This window comes from Sebastes umbrosus, chromosome 16 (assembly GCF_015220745.1).
Source record: "Sebastes umbrosus isolate fSebUmb1 chromosome 16, fSebUmb1.pri, whole genome shotgun sequence".
Classification (NCBI taxonomy): domain Eukaryota; kingdom Metazoa; phylum Chordata; class Actinopteri; order Perciformes; family Sebastidae; genus Sebastes; species Sebastes umbrosus.
In genome coordinates this window covers 31,419,456-31,436,463 of record NC_051284.1, presented here as the reverse complement: position 1 = coordinate 31,436,463, position 17,008 = coordinate 31,419,456, and the positions used below count along the sequence as shown (strand labels likewise).

The 17,008-nt window shown below is 44.1% G+C and overlaps 1 long non-coding RNA gene across 1 annotated transcript in view; it reads left to right on the top strand.

Annotated features, from left to right (window-relative positions):
• Positions 1-5,098, top strand: part of LOC119474621 — an 18,935-nt gene extending 13,837 nt beyond the window's left edge. Inside the window, exon 3 of the long non-coding RNA XR_005203600.1 lies at positions 5,086-5,098. This is a non-coding gene — a long non-coding RNA (uncharacterized LOC119474621). The remainder of the gene's footprint in view (positions 1-5,085) is intronic.
• Positions 5,099-17,008: the final 11,910 nt, after the last annotated feature.

Here is a 17,008-nt window from a genome sequence, read left to right as displayed (position 1 = left end):
CCGTCTCTGAAACGCTTCTCTGATATTGTAGCTCTAGAGCCTCCAATCACAGTTTATCATCTCTAATGTTTGTGATATCTGGATTCAGCCAACAACACAGCAAGAGGACATTTTAGCCCACTGCTAGCGTTAGTTAGCCTCCAGCTAACTCTTCCATCACAGGAGTAAATAAAGCTAACGGGGTTGAAACTCTTAAAATGTTCTGGGGTCAAAGTGTAAATGAAATTCTTCACATGACTTGAGATGAAAACGTCTCAGTGGGCGTTCGGTCTGATGGCTTCACCTGCTCGGGAACATTGTGACCTTCCAGCTCATCACCCATCAGCTCAACGTTCTGGACAAACTGCACCCCGACTCACTAAACTCGCTAAATGTGACGTTAAACTGAAAAAAAAGAGCTTCTACTCTCTTTCAACCGCCACCCCGCCACAATAAAACACCTCCTTTTGTTTAACCAAGCTCCGCTCTCAGAGACGCAGCCAAACAGTGGAAGCAGCGACACAAACTGTTTGCGTGGCGGCAAAAAACGGCGTCCCATCAAGGCCAAATAGCAGCGCTATCATCATCATCATCATCATCATGCTGCTATCACTATCACCATCAGCATCACTCGGCTCTGTCTGCAACACGACGCCTACTTAGGATGCACTTCTGGGGTTTGGATGTCTCTCCGTCTGGCACCCATTTCCCCTCCCGTGTGAAGGCACTGACACCTGGGAAGATTGAACATCCCGTCACACAGAAGCTCCTTTTGTCACGCTAAATATGTTTCGCTCTTCGCCGCCGCCATTAGAGAGCAGCTTTTTTTTTTGTATATAGCATTGTTATGCTCAGAGTATTCATATCACTCTCTCTTTTTCTGTCTGTCGGCTGCAGCGAGGTGGAGGTGGCGGTGGCGGTGGCGGCGGTGGAGGAAAGGGGGGGTGGAAGTTGGTGGGGGCACGGCGGCAGAGGGGCGACGCATTAGCGGCGTTTTAGATGCGTCCGGGCTGACAGCAGATATTAGCGGCGGGGGGATTTGTGCCTTTTGTCAGAGAGCTGTCAGTCTATCAGCTCGCTGAAGTTCTGCAGGCTGTTAACTGGGTTTATGAAATTGGTTTGTGAGTATTAGGACAATAGCAACAGCAGCGAGGACCGGAGGAGGGGGGGGGGGCTGTCAGGGTGAGTTAAGTGGGTATATTTTGGAGGAGATATATGTATAGTGTGTGTGTGTGTGTGTGTGTGTGTGTGTGTGTGTGTGTACAGTGACAGAGTCTGTTCTGCAGTGGAAGTCGTGATTCTTTGTTGAGCCAAAAGGTCTCAAATCAGAATCAGAGGAGAAGTTTTGTTCTTTTTAAATCGACTACGTTTACATGAACACTGAGAACGGATGTTTTCCTCTACGCTATGGCCTCTCGCTCACACGGTTCACACGGTTCACACGGTTCACACGCAAACAGAGTTTTGGGGTCACAAAAACGGATATTTTTGAAAAAAACTTCTAGTTGTACTTTGCTCCAACCTGTGTGTCACTTCTGGTCGCAAAAAAACAAGATGGAGACGGTTAAAAACCAAGATGGCGACGGGCAAAAACCAAGATGGAGATGGTTAAAAACCAAGATGGCGACGGGCAAAAACCAAGATGGTAACGTCTAAAAACCAAGATGGCGACGTCCAAAAACCAAGATGGCGACGGACAAAAACCAAGATGGCAACGTCCAAAAACCAAGATGGCGAAGGCCAAAAACTGGGATGGAGACGGTTAAAAACTGGGATGGTGACGGGCAAAAACCAAGATGGAGATGGTTAAAAACCAAGATGGCGACGGGCAACAACCAAGATGGAGATGGTTAAAAACCAAGATGGCGACGGGCAACAACCAAGATGGAGATGGTTAAAAACCAAGATGGCGACGGGCAAAAACTGGGATGGAGACGGTTAAAAACTGGGATGGTGACGGGCAAAAACCAAGATGGCAACGGGCAACAACCAAGATGGAGACGGTTAAAAACCAAGATGGCGACGGGCAAAAACCAAGATGGTAACGTCTAAAAACCAAGATGGCGACAGGCAAAAACCAAGATGGCAACGTCCAAAAACCAAGATGGAAACGGTTAAAAACCAAGATGGTGACGGGCAAAAACCAAGATGGAGATGGTTAAAAACCAAGATGGCGACGGGCAAAAACCAAGATGGCAACGTCCAAAAACCAAGATGGAGACGGTTAAAAACCAAGATGGCGACGGGCAAAAACCAAGATGGTAACGTCTAAAAACCAAGATGGCGACGTCCAAAAACCAAGATGGCGACGGACAAAACCCAAGATGGCAACGTCCAAAAACCAAGATGGCAACGGGCAACAACCAAGATGGAGATGGTTAAAAACCAAGACGGCGACGGGCAAAAACTGGGATGGAGACGGTTAAAAACTGGGATGGTGACGGGCAAAAACCAAGATGGCAACGTCCAAAAACCAAGATGGCAACGGGCAACAACCAAGATGGAGATGGTTAAAAACCAAGATGGCGATGGGCAAAAACTGGGATGAAGACGGTTAAAAACTGGGATGGTGACGGGCAAAAACCAAGATGGCAACGTCCAAAAACCAAGATGACGACGGGCAAAAACCAAGATGGCAACGGGCAACAACCAAGATGGAGATGGTTAAAAACCAAGATGGCGACGGGCAAAAACCAAGATGGTAACGTCTAAAAACCAAGATGGCGACGGGCAAAAACCAAGATGGCAACGTCCAAAAACCAAGATGGAGATGGTTAAAAACCAAGATGGCGATGGGCAAAAACCAAGATGCCAACGGGCAAAAACCAAGATGGCGACGGTTAAAAACCAAGATGGCGACGGGCAAAAACCAAGATGGAGATGGTTAAAAACCAAGATGGCGACGGGCAAAAACCAAGATGGAGACGGACAAAAACCAAGATGGCAACGTCCAAAAACCAAGATGGCGACGGGCAAAAACCAAGATGGAGACGGACAAAAACCAAGATGGCAACGGGCAACAACCAAGATGGCGAAGGCCAAAAACTGTGATGGAGACGGTTAAAAACTGGGATGGTGATGGGCAAAAACCAAGATGGCAACGTCCAAAAACCAAGATGACGACGGGCAAAAACCAAGATGGCAACGGGCAAAAACCAAGATGGTGACGGTTAAAAACCAAGATGGCGACGGGCAAAAAATCAAGATGGCAACGGCTAAAAACCAAAATCCTTAAAATGCTGACAAAGTTAAAATTTAAACATTTAATATTCTATGACCACTGGACAAACTCCGTCTGCCGATGAAGATCGCAAAATATGACGGAAAACTCTAGAACAGCTACTAAATGGACGTCGTGGTGAGATTGTCAGACAGATGACATATTTATTAGATTAAGATGACAAACGTTACGTTAACTGCTCATAACAACCCGTCCAACACACTTTGACCTGCAGGTGGCGCTACATGAAGAGTCAGAGTGATCCATCCTCTGTTGATCATGAACGTTTGATCCAACGGTTTGGTTCATTGGCGTCAATGGAATATTCTTTGAGATATTTGAGTCTGACAGTAAAAGAGAGTTTTCCCTCCTGGATGTGGTTGAAAAGTTTGCTTATTGATTAAAAGAGAAAACGTGATAAAACTCTGATTTTTAGATTAAACAATGATGTTACACAACCTGCTCAAAGATGCAGCATCGGCTTCATGCTGCCAACAACTGTTCCAGATCTCCATCAATAAAAAGCTGAATTAACGGTGTTAAATAAAAACACAAATGAATTCATGAACGTGACAAAAGCAGAGGATTTACTGGACCTCTCGTCGTGTCATCTTTTCACGTCCACTCGACAACTTTCACATTGCATTCGTTTGTAGGAACACTCACAAGTTTGAATTTTTTTTTTGAGATTTGGTTAAAATTTGCACAACATTTACATGGAAACAGCAGCTGTGTCCCGGATCAGAGGACTCAGAGATGAGACCAACACTCGAGGTGTGTTCAGTGCTCCTCATAGTGATTATTTATGTATTGGTTCATTTAACAGGGACAGTGTGAGCTAACATTGAACCCTGAGCTTAGTTGCATCAATAATTATATTCCAATAATGTAATATACATTAGGGAAGTGGATGGGTCAAACAAACACAGGACTGATCCGATCACAAGTGGACAGCTCTAAAGGCCTCGCTTTAATCGTGCGAGTTGGACCACCAATATCATTTGTGTTCATTCGTTCTAGACGCTCCGGAGAGGAGGAGGAGCTCGTCTCCATAGATACCAACAACTTTTCTTTCCTCCATTTCCTCCATCAACCATGGAAGAAATAACTACTGCTGCTGCTTTGTACATGTTGTTGAAGTCCCAGATATGTCAGAAAACCAAACGCCGTCGTGTCTGGGTTCATAACGTCACCCGGCGGCGAGATGTATTCACATACAGTGACATCACATTGACTGTATCTAGCGAGCCAAGCGTCTCTACTGCGGTATTAACCCAAAATAAATAGATTGTGCTGTGATTTAATATCAATAAACAGATCAAAATGATGCTGAAATAACTACATAATGATGATTATTGATGTGTAAAAAGTCATGCTTTGTCAGGTCTGTTACCAAGACGACAAGCAGACAACTTTTAAAATGCTTGTTTTCTGAATGGAGTCTGGATGGATCAGTGCCAGGCTCTGCAGCTGCTCCATCAACACTCAACATAAAGTCATCTAGGCATATAAATACGGCAGTGACGTTGTTGTAAACGGATCAAAATGATGCCGAAATGACAACATAATGATCATTATTGATGTGTAAAAAGTTCTTATTTCATGCTTTGTCAGTTCTGTCTGCAAGACGACAAGCAAACAACTTTTAAAATGCTTGTTTTCTGAATGGAGTCTGAATTACCGTAGTTTTGTTGCGTGGCAAAAAGTGTCCTCATGACACGTGGAATGTCTTTGTAATGTCGAGTTATATATACACGCCTTCAAGTGAGATTTCTAAATAATTAATAAATAAATGTAGTGGAATAAAAAAGTACAATATTTCCCTCTGAGATGTGGAGTAGAAGTAGAAAGTAGCATAAAATGGAAATACTCATGTAAAGTACAAGTACCTCAGAATTATACTTAAAATGAGCCTACTGGGGCTAAGAGAGTGGACGTTTGGAGGATCCAAACTGAGTCCCAGAAAGAGAGCGAGAGCGAGGAGGGAGGTCAGGCCAGCTCTGATGTATGATCCTCTAATGAGCTGACCAATTGGCTGCTGACGGAGAAGACGAACATGGTCAACACACACACACACACACACACACACACACAAACACACACACACACACACACTCTTTGTCCCCGGTGTGTGATCCATTGTGTGCGTGCTGAGTGATCCGGTTGAAGGTTTGGTCCTAAACACAGCGGCCGATAGATCAGACGGAGCTGAAGTTTGACTCCAAACACTCGGCGCTCGGAGGGGATCAGCCGGAGGTCGACCCGCTCTCTCTCCTCCGAAACGTTTAAACTACCGGCAATCTGAGCCAGAGAAGAAGAAGAAGAGTGATGACCAACCGACGGACAAACTGCATCTCATTTAGATCTGAGTGATTATAAAGTTCATCAGTAAATATTAAGACCGATCCATCAGCTGACGGGTTCAGGTTCTGTCGTACAACCACAACACACGTGTTCTGGGAAAAATGTGAGAACAGCTAATATTCACACCACCGCCACAATAAAACTACTTCCTCTCAGCTGCAGAGCTGCTGAGCTTTAAAGCATTCCGACTGTAACAAAACAACAAGTAGACAAACACAAAGCATCCTGATATCATACTCATGACGGAGGCGTAGAAATGCCACGATAAGTGCAATAAGTACGCCTTTCTTGATTTCCGCGTGTCATTTGTACGCCATGTATCCTGTACTGACTGCGATGTAAACACATCCACGTATGAATGCTACGGTAACCGTTAGTGACGTAGAATAAAAAGACAGAAAGGCCACTTATGGTGGACTTTTAAACAGGAGACCGTTGTTGTTGACCGGTGTTTCATCCATCTTGGTTTTTGGCTGTCGCCATCCTGGCTTTTGTTCGCCATTTTGGCTTTTGGGTCGCCATCTTGGCTTTTTGGTCGTTTTCATCTTGGTTTTTGGACGTCGCCATCTTGGTTTTTGGCCGTCTCCATCTTGGTTTTTGGACATCGCCATCTTGGTTTTTGGACGTCACCATTTGGTTTTTGCCAATCGCCATCTTAGTTTTTGGCCGTTGCCATTTTGGCTTTTGGTCGTCATCTTGGCTTTTGGTCGCCACCTTGGCTTTTGGTCGTCTTTGTCTTGGTTTTTGGACGTCGCCTTCTTGGTTTTTGGCCATTGCCATCTTGGCTTTTGGTCGCCATCTTGGCTTTTGGTCGCCTTCGTCTTGGTTTTTGGACGTCGCCATCTTGTTTTTTTGGCCGTCACCATCTTGGTTTTTGAACGTCGCTATCTTGGTTTTTGATCGTGGCCGTCTTGGTTTTTGGCCGTCACCATCTTGGTTTTTGGACGTCGCCATCTTGTTTTTTTGGCCGTCACCATCTTGGTTTTTGGACGTCGCTATCTTGGTTTTTGATCGTCGCCGTCTTGGTTTTTGGTCGTCGTCATCTCGGTTTTTGGCCGTCGCCATCTTGGTTTTTGATCGTGGCCGTCTTGGTTTTTGGCCGTCACCATCTTGGTTTTTGGTTGTTGCCATCTTGGTTTTTGGCCGTCGCCATCTTGGTTTTTGATCGTGGCCGTCTTGGTTTTTGGCCGTCGCCATCTTGGTTTTTGGTCGTCGCCATCTTGGTTTTTGGCCGTCGCCATCTTGGTTTTTGATCGTGGCCGTCTTGGTTTTTGGCCGTCGCCATCTTGGTTTTTGGCCATCACTATCTTGGTTTTTGGACGTCGCAATCTTGGTTTTTGGCCGTTGCCATCTTGGTTTTTGGACGTCGCTATCTTGGTTTTTGGTCGTCACCATCTTGGTTTTTGGCCGTTGCATCTTGGTTTTTGATCGTCGCCATCTTGGTTTTTGGTCGTCGCCATCTTCGTTTTTGGCCGTCTCCATCTTAGTTTTTGGACGTCGCCATCTTGGTTTTTGGCCATCACTATCTTGGTTTTTGGATGTCACCATTTGGTTTTTGCCCGTCGCCATCTTGGTTTTTGGCTGTTGCCATTTTGGCTTTTGGTCGCCATCTTGGCTTTTGGTCACCATCTTGGCTTTTGATCGTCTTTGCCTTGGTTTTTGGACGTCGCCTTCTTGGTTTTTGGCCGTTGCCATCATGGCCTTTGGTCGTCGCCATCTTGGTTTTTGGCTGTCGCCATCCTGGCTTTTGTTCGCCATTTTGGCTTTTGGGTCGCCATCTTGGCTTTTTGGTCGTTTTCATCTTGGTTTTTGGACATCGCCATCTTGGTTTTTGGACGTCACCATTTGGTTTTTGCCAATCGCCATCTTAGTTTTTGGCCGTTGCCATTTTGGCTTTTGGTCGTCATCTTGGCTTTTGGTCGCCACCTTGGCTTTTGGTCGTCTTTGTCTTGGTTTTTGGACGTCGCCTTCTTGGTTTTTGGCCATTGCCATCTTGGCTTTTGGTCGCCATCTTGGCTTTTGGTCGCCTTCGTCTTGGTTTTTGGACGTCGCCATCTTGTTTTTTTGGCCGTCACCATCTTGGTTTTTGAACGTCGCTATCTTGGTTTTTGATCGTGGCCGTCTTGGTTTTTGGCCGTCACCATCTTGGTTTTTGGACGTCGCCATCTTGTTTTTTTGGCCGTCACCATCTTGGTTTTTGGACGTCGCTATCTTGGTTTTTGATCGTCGCCGTCTTGGTTTTTGGTCGTCGTCATCTCGGTTTTTGGCCGTCGCCATCTTGGTTTTTGATCGTGGCCGTCTTGGTTTTTGGCCGTCACCATCTTGGTTTTTGGTTGTTGCCATCTTGGTTTTTGGCCGTCGCCATCTTGGTTTTTGATCGTGGCCGTCTTGGTTTTTGGCCGTCGCCATCTTGGTTTTTGGTCGTCGCCATCTTGGTTTTTGGCCGTCGCCATCTTGGTTTTTGATCGTGGCCGTCTTGGTTTTTGGCCGTCGCCATCTTGGTTTTTGGCCATCACTATCTTGGTTTTTGGACGTCGCAATCTTGGTTTTTGGCCGTTGCCATCTTGGTTTTTGGACGTCGCTATCTTGGTTTTTGGTCGTCACCATCTTGGTTTTTGGCCGTTGCATCTTGGTTTTTGATCGTCGCCATCTTGGTTTTTGGTCGTCGCCATCTTCGTTTTTGGCCGTCTCCATCTTCGTTTTTGGACGTCGCCATCTTGGTTTTTGGCCATCACTATCTTGGTTTTTGGATGTCACCATTTGGTTTTTGCCCGTCGCCATCTTGGTTTTTGGCTGTTGCCATTTTGGCTTTTGGTCGCCATCTTGGCTTTTGGTCACCATCTTGGCTTTTGATCGTCTTTGCCTTGGTTTTTGGACGTCGCCTTCTTGGTTTTTGGCCGTTGCCATCATGGCCTTTGGTCGTCGCCATCTTGGTTTTTGGTTGTCGCCATCTTGGTTTTTGGCCGTCGCCATCTTGGCTTTTGGTCGTCTCTATCTTGGTGACACCAAATGACACGCAAAAACGCAAAAAGGCGTACTTGTGACACTTGGCATTTATACGCCTTCTCGTGAGACCGGGTTTGAACTTCCGAAATGAAATGTGTTATTATTAAAATGGAACAATCCCGTTGGCGTTTGTGGCGGTAAACAGGGCGATGCTAAGTCCTGTTGGACTACAGAAATACGTCATCCATGGAGCGCTATGTTAACAGCGTAATTTACTTTACCACTGAAAAAGACAATGAGATAAACTAAATCTAATATTTTCTGCGAGCCCTCCTGAGTTTAGTTTGAACTCTTAATAACGTGAGAACTCGGCGTCTGCATCGAGACGGCCTCACGTCTCCAACCAGGCATGAAATTAAAGCAAATTAAATCAGGAAGTGTCATCGTGGTCCTGAGACATTTGTCCTCTCCTCACAATGAGAGATAAAGATCTCTTCATCGCTGGGCACCTCGGTGTTGACGGCACCGTGACATGATTATCACTCGTCATGCTGAATGTTAACAACGTTAGCACCAAACTCAAACATACAGAACCAGAACAATCCGGCGAGAACAACTGAAACAGGAAGTTGACGATCCCGCTAAATTAAAAGCTTTGTGTTTTCTTTGTATCGTGTCACTGAAGTTGACGTACTTCAGAGTAAAGTCTGTTTGTGTCAGCGGGGACCGACGGAGTGTAAATCTGAAGTTACACACAGACAGAAGTCACATGAATACATTAACACTGCCGACACACACACCGTCACCCTGCACCCCCGAGGGTGTGTGTGTGTGTGTGTGTGTGTGGTATCTGATATTTACCCACATTTTCATACTGAAACACACACACATCCAGTGTGTGTAACCATGTGTGTGTCAGTGCATATATAAGAGTGTGAATGTGTAAAAGCATGCATATACATCGATGTATGTCGCTGTAAGTGAACACATGGGGGCAAGAGGTTTCACACACACACACACACACACACACACACACACACTGCATGTGATTACAGGCTGGATGGGGACCTGCCTCCGTTTCCCATAATCCCTCTGGAATCTGTCACATAGGAAGGAGTTAATTTAACTACATGTCCGTCTACGGCGGAGATACGTGGAGAAGGAAGGAGCTGCGATCGTTTTGGAGGAGTGGTGGAAAGTAACGTTTAAAACAAGTACTAAACTGAAGTACAATTTTGAGGTACTTGTACTTTGCTTAATCTATGGCCATCACCATCTTGGCTTTTTGCTGCCGCCATCTTAGTTTTTTGGTCGTCGCCATCTTGGTTTTGTGGTTGTGACCGTCTTGGTCTTTCGATGTCACTATCTTTGTTTTTGGACGTTGCCAGCTTGGTTTTTTGCCGCCGCCATTTTGGTTTTTGGCCGTCTCCATCTTGGTTTTTGGACGTTGCCATCTTGTTTTTTTGCAACCAGAAGTGACACGAGAGGGTGAAGTACAACCAAACGCTGAATAAGACTTTTTAGGCAACCAAAATGTTATAATTATCTTTGATGAACTGAAAACACACTGTTGAACAGTATCACGGGCAAAGTGAGTAGATACGCATCAAATCGTCTGACAGGAGGAGAAACAAAGCTCTAAAGAACACAGCACAAACATCGACTGTTTATCTTCAGTATCTGCAGGAAGTTTCAAATCTAATCAAGTTGAATTTCACAGAAGAGAAGTGAAACCAACGAGAGGCTGGAAGGAAGGAAATCAATCTAAAGACTAGAGGATGGTTTGGAAGGTGGTCAGAGATGAAGATAAATAACTCAGTGAGGTCTGTGACGTCTGATGTCTCCCTCTGTCTGTTGAACAAACAGCATTCCCGTTAAAACAACCAGCCGTCTCTGCCTCCTCAATGCAAAGCAGCCAATTATTGGCGGTTAGCGCGGCGAAGGTGAGACGAGCGTGTCACACACGGCGTGGATGTGTGGCATTGTGCGTCTGATCCGCGGCGTTAAAGACGGCCTCATTATCCAGACGGGCGGCTTGCTCACCGACGCAGAGACAGAGAGCGGGAAAAAAAGAGAGTTAATTTGCACTCTTAATTCTCCCTTCTTCTTTTCTCTCTCTCTCTCTCTGTGTGTTCGGGTGAGAAAGCGAGCGAGGGGTCCGGGGCCCCTCACTATAAGTGACCGTGATTGTGTCCATGGCCTCTCTCTTTCAGCCGTCTCCACCACCATTAATTGGTGCTGCCGGTGAATCGAGTCCATTCTGAGTGTGTGTGTCTGAGAGGTAATTGCTGTGAGCTTTAAAGGGCCAAAGTGTTGGTTTAAGGGCCCCTGACCTTTGACCTCCTGGCTAAAAGTCCCCCCCCTCCTCCTCATGTCTCTCTCTGTGAATGCCTCTCTACCTTGTGAGTGTGTGTTTTGTCCTCTTTGTTTGGTGGTGAGGACGTAAAGACAGATAAAGAGAAAGTTTGATGGAGGAAGTTTTCCAGAGGAATCACAGAAAATACCAGCAAATTTACCAAAAAACAAACTCCGATAACGGACGAGTTTAAATCATCTGTGAAGACCAAGTCGTTCTAAACAAGTCCAAGTTGAGACAAGTTTTAAGTTAAGAATAGCGGCATTCAAGACAGGTCCAAGTTAAGACTCGAGTCATTCGGGATAAATCCAAGTTAAGTCTCAAGACTTCCAAGACAAAATCAGGACACAAGTCATTTGAGACAAGTCCAAGTTCAGTTAAATCTTTCAAGACAAGTCCAAGTAGGGTTTCAAGTTGTTCTCGACTAGACTTAGTCATTCTAAACAAGTCCAAGTTGACACAAGTTTTAAGTTTAGTCAAGAGGCAGTCAAGTTAAGACTTGAATATTTCAGAATAAGTTCAAGTAAAGTAACAAGACACTCAAGACGATACACAATCAGGACATAAGTCATTCAACACAAGTCCAAATTAAGTTTCAAGTCATTCTAGACCAAGTCCAAGTTAAGAGTCGAGTCATTCGGGAGAAGTGATTCAACTTTAAAGAGATGCAGAGCAACTACAAAGATATAAAAAATTACTACAAAGAGACACAAAATGACTACAAATAGACACAAAATGGTCTAGTGTTAAAAAGGTATGGTGATAGTATTGAATAGGGAGATACTGTAGGTGTCTCGTCACAGTCCTACTGGATAATTACTACTTTTACTTTTGGTACTTTAAAGTATATTTTGATGCTTATTGTACTTTTATTTTTAGTAACAGTTCTTCTTCTGCTGCTGCTGATATCACTCAGACATAAAACACAGAAACACAGAAACACAGTGTTGAATCAAAACACTCAGAGACAGAGTTTCTTCTTTAAACAGGAACAGCTGAGTGTGTTAATCCGTCTACGTCTCTGTTTGTGTACGTCTTTCACTGCTTGTGTGTGTGTGTGTGTGTGTGTTTGCCCACAGCCGTCCGTCTGTGTCCAAACTGTCGGCTGATAACGTTAAAGTCTGTCCGACTGTTTACAGTTTCACTCGGCGCTCTCAGACACCACCCGATATTTTCCTCCCTTCAGCCAAACAAGCGCTCCCTTCAAGGCAAGTCCAAGTTCAGTTTCAAGTTATTAAAACCAAGTTTCCTGTTATTCAAGACAACACCAAGTCATTCTAGACCAAGTCCAAGTTGACACAAGTTTAAGTCAAGTCAAGAGGCATTCAAGACAAATCCAAGTTAAGACTCGAGTCATTCGGAATAAATCCAAGTTAAGTCTCAAGACTTTCAAGACAAAATCAGGACACAAGTCCAAGTTCAGTTCAATCTTTCAAGACAAGTCAAATTTAAGTTTCAATTTATTGTAGACTAGACCAAGTCATTCTAAACAAGTCCAAGTTGACAAAAGTTTAAGTTAATTCAAGAGACATTCAAAATAAGACAAAACTAGGATACAAGTTATATGAGACAATTCCAATTTAAGTTTCAAGTCATTCAAGACAAGACCAAGTTAAGACTCGAGTCATTTGGAATAAATCTAAGTTAAATCTCAAGACATTCAAGACAAGACAAAATCAGGACACAAGTCGTTCAAGACAGGTCCAAGTTGACACAAGTTTAAGTCAAGTTCAAAAGGCATTCAAGACAAGATCAAGTTTCAAGTTACTCAAGACAAGTCGAAGTTGCAAAAGTCCAAGTTAAGTTCCAAGTTATTCAAGACTAGACCAAGTCATTCTTAACAAGTCCAAGTTGACACAAGTTTTAAGTTTAGTCAAGAGGCATTCAAGACAGTAAAGTCTGAAGACAATCACAACAAGACAAAAACAGGACACAAGTCATTTGAGACAAGTCGAAGTTAAGATTCTAATTACTCAAGACAAGACCAAGTCATTCACGAAACGTCCAAGTTGACACAAGTTTAAGAAGTCAGGAGATATTCAAGACAAGTCCAAGTTAAAACTCGAGTCATTTGGAATAAATTTAAGTTAAATCTCAAGACATTCAAGACCAGACAAAATCAGGACACAAGTCATTCAAGACAAGTCCAAGTTAGGACTCGAGTCATTCAAAATGAGTCAGAATAAGTCCACTTTTAAGTAATTTGAGACAAATCCAAATGAATTCAACTCCAAGTTCAGTTTGGAGTCATTCCAGACGACTAAAAGTCAATCCTCAAGTCAAGTATCAAACCTACAGCTCGGGTTCAACAAGTCACTCAGGACTTGACTGGAATGACTTGAGACTCGACTGTCAGTAAAGACAGTGGGGGGAACGTTTAACTGGATTTCTTATATTTCTAAATTTACAAAAAATAACCATTCTTCAACTGTTTGACCTCTCTAGTGTTGATGATTATTACTCAGAGTGCATCATGGGAAGGAATCATGATCAGTTCTGATGGTCTCTGACCTCCGTCCCGTCTGTCCCTCCTGTCCCTCCCGTCCCTCCCTCCGTCTCTTCTGCAGTATCAGTAGTAGTATCCTCATATTAAATATTAACCTTCAGACTGCAGCTTTTAATCGTGTGTTGTTGTTCGTCTCCCGTCCCGCCGATAAGCGCCGGCTGCTCTTCAAGGTACAGAGAGTCTGGCGACACTAATCCTCAGCACCTGGCTGATCCGACACCAACATGACCTGAGACACGCAAACACCTGAAGGTACGCGCTTAGGAGGAGAGAACATGTACTACTGTACTCACGTACAACACTGAGGTACTTGTACTTTACTGGAGTATTTATATTTTCTGCTACTTTATACTCCACTAAAGTCAAAAACTACCCAACAACGTATGAAGTCATTAAAAGTAGCTCCACCTTCCCCAGCTGCAACATTAAACTGATGAACACATTAATGCATCAATAATTATAATACAATAATATAATATATATTCTGAAATGGGTCATTCTGTTTAATGAATACGTACTTTTGATGCAGATACTTTTACTTTCTTTTGAATGCAGGACTTTTACTTGTATATACAGTATTTCTAAACAGGATGTAGTCACAGGCGTATACTTCCGCTAACTTCGCCAAGTGCGTCACCGGCTCTCTCTCTACATTTATTGGCATATTTATTCATTGATCAAGTCATTTATTTTTGATTTTGTCAGGTTCCGTCCACCATAATCAACAGGTTTTGGATATGTGTAAATATCGCAACGCCGACCTTTTCAAGGCTCCACCGCCGGGTACATGAATCGGAGTATGAACGGCTGCATGTTGGTTGGCAGTAAATATCTCTGCAGCACGATACATTCACGTATTTAGCATAACGTCAAAACGTATTCACATTCTTTTGATAATATTGGTTAATTTTCTTAATGTTTTAAACAAAAATTCTGGCCAGATCTTAAACGTTGCACCTTTAAAGTAAAGTTAGTTCCCTGGTGTTAAAATAAGGTTTATACACGTGTCTAGAAACTAAATGTTAACATTAACAGACTACTGACTGACTGAGACGTGATACGGATTGTTGTTCAATCTGATGGTCTTTTTTAAGAACAACTAAGTCAATTTACAACGTTGATTTCATGTGTACAGGTGTAGTTTGAGGTGGATGCAGTAGCAGCAGTGACAAAGAAGAAGAAGAAGAAGAAGAAGAAGAAGAATGACAGTGATCTGCAGCAGAAGAAGATCGATCAGCGGTCTGCAACCGCCTCGTCTCATCTTACCTGACAGGAAGAGAGACGGATGAACCAAACTTTCCCACCGAACTGATGTTTACAGAGCGGGGAGGGGGGGGGTGGAGGGGGTTCCTCCGGAGGGGAGGCTGCTGGGAAAGGTGAAGAGAGAGGAGAGGTTAGAGAGGCAGCAGGTCGCCGGTTGGAGTCATTAATAAAGGCGGGAATCACCTGAAGCCGTGTGCAGGTTACCTGGATAATGAACCTCAATGATTCCTCTGATTCTCTTTAATCCAGCTGGATGATGAAACATGTTGCTGCCTCACAGATGGAGATGTTGACTGTTTAAGTTCCCAGCTGTCACGGTGCTAAAATAAACACCATTGTGTAAAAATGGATGTTAACGGAGAGAGTGGAGAGCCAACGGAGCTCTGCTGAATGTACCAAACACATCACTGTGAACCATTAATAAAGATGTGGGAGCATTTTATACATGTATGTTTATGCACCATCAAAACAGGCCACATTAATAATGGAGTCTGATTGACTTCCTCAACTGATGAAGGAGTTAGTTATGAACTACAGACAGATTATAGACCTTTATCAAACTCTCCCGGCTCATCGCTACCAAAGATTAGAAAATATAACTAAATAAAACTACAACTCCCAAGGTGCATTTCACTCAATAAACAGCCAATCAAAGAGTGTAAATCATTCAAACTGATGGTCAGAACATTAACATGTATGATGGTTAAATCATCAGATACATTGAGGAGATCGATTAAAGAAAACATTAATGTATTAATGTCATTACATTTACTCAAGTTCTGTACTTAAGGGGAAAGGGGAGTATTTCCACTTTGTGCAACTTCAACAAAAAAAAACAAGATGGCAACGTTTAAAAAACCAAGATGGCGACATGGTGATGGCTAAAAACCAAGATGGCGACCACCAAAAACCAAAATTTAGCATAAGTTTGGAGCGTTATTTAACCTCCCTCTCGACAAGCTAGTATGACATGGTTGGTACCGATGGATTCATCAGGTTTTATATTTTCATATGATACCAGTATCACTGAGCCCGCTACAACCTAAAAATAGAAAGTTGCGTTAATGCGTTAAAGAAATTAGTGGCGTTAAAATTAATTTGCGTTCTTATCACGTTAACTTTGACGACATTTTTTAGTAATTTGACTTAACTAAACGGTCTAAATACTTCTTCTATCACTGCTGCTCTCATTAAAACATTAAAGTTGTTGGACTGGTCCTTTAAAAAAAAGTTTTTTTGGGAGAGTTTCCTGAGAAAAAACAGCAAATGTTAACGTAGCATGCTGCAGTTAGCAGGTACGCTAACACAAACATACCTGGACACACACACTGAAGACAGTGATGAGTGTGTTTAGCTTGGAGGGAGGAGGAGGTGGGGGGGGAGTAACTTTAGCTGTTAATGATGGTGGAGGAAGAGGGGAGGAAGAGGAGTGAGGGAGTACAAATGACTTGAAGAGAGAGAGAGAGAGAGGGAAGGTAAGATGATCCAGGTTGGACTCACCCTTAAAAGCAACAGCACCTATTGTCCCTGCAGGCTGTGTGTGTGTGTGTGCGTTTGTGTGCGTGTGTGTGTGTGTGTTGACAGGATGGCAGGTCGTTATGAATCATCTCCTCCTCCTCCTCCTCCTCCTCCTCTTCGGCCTCCCTGAGGGCGACATTAGCTTTAGAGCGAGCTGTCATGTTCAAGAGAGGAGCGCTTGTTTTGTTGTACCCAAAGAAAGGAAACACTGTGAAAACATACACATGTACTTAGAGCCGCAAAGTATGTAAACAAGCCGGGCTGGGCCGGGCCGGGCTGTGACAGGTACAGGAGGGAGGGAGCGCTCGGTTTAGTGTCGAGGTGTAATTTAGAGGGAGGAAGTATGTCAACAGACACAGAGGAGTGAAGGGAGCGCTTGTTTTTGTTGTGGCCAGAGGAAGAACAACACACACATGTACTTAGCGAGGTGAAGTATGTAAATAGACGGGCCGAGGGTGAGTTAGTGTAACCGGAGACAGAAAGCCAGGAACTGATCATGTGACCAAGCTGCTGCAGAAACACTTAAAACAGCAGAAATGTGAAGGTAGTCTGGTTGGTTTGATCCACAGAGATCTCAACACCAATAGGCCAGTTCAAGAAATAGTCTAATAACACTGGAGGCTAACACTGGAGGCCAACGCCGGAGGCCAACACTGGAGGCCAACGCTGGAGGCCAACGCTGGAGGCCAACACTGGAGGCTAACACTGGAGACCAACACTGGAGGCCAACACTGGAGGCTAACACTGGAGGCTATCACTGGAGACCAACACTGGAGGCCAACTCTGGAGGCCAACGCTGGAGGCCAACAATGGCGGCTAAGACTGGAGGCTAACACTGGAGGCTAACACTGGAGGC